The 3,912-nt window shown below is 41.4% G+C and overlaps 1 pseudogene across 1 annotated transcript; it reads left to right on the forward strand.

The window, feature by feature from the left end:
* Window positions 1–280: 280 nt before the first annotated feature.
* On the forward strand, window positions 281–1,022 carry LOC111535551 (annotated as a pseudogene). The gene has a single exon (XR_002729488.2). The product of XR_002729488.2 is annotated as a U1 small nuclear ribonucleoprotein C pseudogene (transcript).
* The last annotated feature ends 2,890 nt before the right edge of the window (window positions 1,023–3,912 follow it).

Below are 3,912 nucleotides of genomic sequence, written 5' to 3' on the forward strand. Positions count from 1 at the left end.
GTGGAGCCAAGGAAGCTAAACACCAAAGAGCAGATAATCTGTAATTCTATTTATATACATTTCAAAACAGGCACAACTACACTCTACGGTGCCAGACATCAGAGCAATGATTTTTCTTGGTTGGGGGATGGTATTGCTGGGGTGTGGAGAAGGTTTGGTGGGACTAAGTGCTGAGTACCTGGGTGTGTTCACTCTGTGAAAATTCACTGGGCTATAAACCTGTAAATTAGGTATTTTTCTCCACAAGTGTTAAACCAATTAAAAGTTCACCCCAGGTCATTTCCGGGCGTCACGTAACAGAGTGGCCAACGGCCTGCAGAGCAACATGCCCAAGTTTTATTGTCACTACTGCGATACATACCTCACCCATGACTCTCCATCTGTGAGAAAGACACACTGCAGTGGAAGGAAACACAAAGAGAATGTGAAAGACTATTATCAGAAATGGATGGAAGAGCAGGCTCAGAGCCTGATTGACAAAACAACGGCTGCATTTCAACAAGGAAAGATACCTCCTACTCCATTCTCTGCTCCTCCTCCCGCGGGGGCGATGATACCACCTCCCCCCAGCCTTCCGGGTCCTCCTCGCCCTGGTATGATGCCAGCACCCCATATGGGGGGCCCTCCCATGATGCCAATGATGGGCCCTCCTCCTCTTGGGATGATGCCAGTGGGACCTGCTCCTGGAATGAGGCCGCCCATGGGAGGCCACATGCCAATGATGCCTGGGCCCCCAATGATGAGACCTCCTGCCCGTCCCATGATGGTGCCCACTCGGCCCGGAATGACTCGACCAGACAGATAAGGATAGAGGGGAGGCCTCATTGTATCAGTTTTATATTACCTGTTCTGCTTCACCAGGAGATCATGCTGCTGTAATACTGAGTTTTCTAAACAGCATAGGGAAGACTTGCTCCCCTGTCCTATCAAAGAGAATAGTTTTGGAGAGGAGAAGTAGGACAAAAAAGATGCAGTTTTCATTTATATTGGGAAATGTGAAAATAAAATTGTCAACTCTAAAAAAAAAAAAGTTCACCCCAAAAAAGCGAGTAAAATTTCTTTACACTAGTTTTGAACACACACACACACACACACACATCTTGATAAAGCATTTTTTATATTACTTAAAACATGCTGGAAAGTGATAAAATAGAGAATACAAGTTAATAATATCTTCTAACTTCAAATCTTTCACAAAACAATTATGAAAGCATGTTAAGAAATACACCTGGTTTGAAAATTCAACTCTTCACACAAACATTATACTCCAGTTCACTACAGAGTCTCTCGGAATAATCTGGTGGAATTTTTCCCCAGTAGATGTTATAAAACTTTGTCTTCTCTGAAAAAGCTTCTTTCTAGGGGGTGAGGGATAGAGGCTACAAATTGGGTACAGTGTATACTGCTCGGGTGATGGGTGCACCAAAATCTCATGAGTCACCACTGAAGGACTTACTCATAAAACCAAACACTACCTATTCCCCAAAACCTATGTAAATAAAAAATTTTAATTTTAATTTTAAAAAAGTGCCTTCCTAAACAGAAACAGCAGAAAAGATCCAGCTTTATAGTTTCAGTACGTTTAGAAAGCTGAACCACAGAGGAGTCTCCAATTGGCTTTCTTAAGGGCTTGACTGAGACTGATTATCCTGGCATTTGCAGAATATGTCACCTACCATAAAAGCAAAAGGGAGTTTTCCCCCCTTACTCTTTTAATGAGGATTTTGATGAGAAAAATAAACAAATTCTGAAAACTCAAATCAAACAAACTTTGCATTTCTCAAGACTAACAGGTCTTTTCTTTCCTCATCACATCCCAACAACCACCTGCTTGAGACCCCGCCTAAAATCGCGCTAAAGTTTGCCAAAATAATTGAGCTCCAGAGAGGTTTGAGAGGTGCCACTGGCGGATGTTTATTTCTGACATATTCCTTCTGCCGTAGCTGTGCGTATCTGACACTCACAAGCAGGGTCCTCTGAGAAATGGAAGTGCTTCCAAATAAAATACCCAAGCTACGACTCTTCACATCAAGAGAAGCCAGGTGTCTTCCACAAAAAATGAGTTGTCTTCCGTTTCTAGGTATGGAAATGTCAGGAAGCTGGAGACACGGTGTTCTAAAAACCTGGTAGGAAAAATGAAGTAAAACTCCTGGAATGAAAATACAAAAATTATAAATAAAGCAAAAGGAGAAAGCCAGGGCATAGCAGGGAGGGTCTCAATGTGAACTGATAATGGTAAACCTTCCCTGAAGAAACTGCAATGTTTGGTCCAAAGAGTATTTCTCCTCTGTGTGAGCTTTCGAATGGATCGTTGTCAAAGCTTCTCTCCCAGGGAGCTGACGTTGTTAGAGCCACTAAAACACCTGTGTGGTTCATTATTCTTACTTCTTTTAACTGATTAAAAAATGCATAGATTACATTCATCATGGTGACCTTACTCAACCAAGGCCACACAGTCAGTTAGTGGCTCAGCAGAGTGTGGAATGAGGCTCTCAGGTTATAAACAAGGGAACTCTCCTCCTGTGCTTTTTCCACCCTAGTAAGCTCTCCGTGTGTTTTCCCCCTTGGCCTGAAGTCAGTTCCTGGTGAGGAACTGGATATATCATTGACAAATGCTGTTTTGACTATCAATTCTGAGGCTTTTACCAGACTCTTTCTTTGGCCATGTCTTTTTTTTTTTTTAATCTTTGCCCTTTTTATTAAGTATAACCTACATATAGAAACATATATCCCTGTATCAATTCTGATGAATTTGTACAAAGTGAACACTCCCACGTAATCACCATTCAGATCAAGAAATAAAACATGGCTATTCCCAGAATCCCATCTTGTGCCCTTTCTAGCCATTAACCCCCACCAAGGGTAACCACTCTCCTGATTTCTCCCCATAGACGGTTTGGTCTGTTTTTGAACTTTAAGTGGAAACATTCACTATGCGTTCTTTTGTGTCCAATACCCTTCATGTTTGTGACAGTCATTCGTGTGGCTGTGAGTAGCTGTGAGTCCTTTACTCTCATCACTGTAGTCTTCTATTTTGTGACTGTGCTATGATTTCTTCATTCTATTGGTGGGCATGTGCGTGATTTCCAGTTTGATGCTATTATGAAATAATACTGCTTTATGAATAGTCTATCTAGGTCATGTCCTTTGGTGAACCTAGGACACATTTCCAAAGGGAATTTCCTAAATGTTCAAGTCTTGGCTGGGGTAAAATCAAGGCCCCTAAGCAGTGTAATGGTAAAGAACACAGTCTTGGAAGAACATACCATGCTCATGGATAGGAAGAATCAATATCGTGAAAATGGCCATACTGCCCAAGGTAATTTATAGATTCAATGCCATCCCCTTCAAGCTACCAATGACTTTCTTCACAGAATTGGAAAAAACTGCTTTAAAGTTCATATGGAACCAAAAAAGAGCCCGCATTGCCAAGGCAATCCTCAGTCAAAAGAACAAAGCTGGAGGCATCATGCTACCTGACTTCAAACTATACTACAAGGCTACAGTAACCAAAACAGCATGGTACTGGTACCAAAACAGAGATATAGACCAATGGAACACAACAGAGCCCTCAGAAATAATACCACACATCTACAGCCATCTGATCTTTGACAAACCTGAGAGAAACAAGAAATGGGGAACGGATTCCCTATTTAATAAATGGTGCTGGGAAAATTGGCTAGCCATAAGTAGAAAGCTGAAACTGGATCCTTTCCTTACTCCTTATATGAAAATTAATTCAAGATGGATTAGAGACTTAAATGTTAGACCTAATACCGTAAAAACCCTAGAAGAAAACCTAGGTAATACCATTCAGGACATAGGCATGGGCAAGGACTTCATATCTTAAACACCAAAAGTAACGGCAACAAAAACCAAAATTGACAGATGGGATCTAATTAAACTAAAGAG

Source organism: Piliocolobus tephrosceles, chromosome 20 (assembly GCF_002776525.5).
Source record: "Piliocolobus tephrosceles isolate RC106 chromosome 20, ASM277652v3, whole genome shotgun sequence".
NCBI classification, from domain to species: Eukaryota; Metazoa; Chordata; class Mammalia; order Primates; family Cercopithecidae; genus Piliocolobus; species Piliocolobus tephrosceles.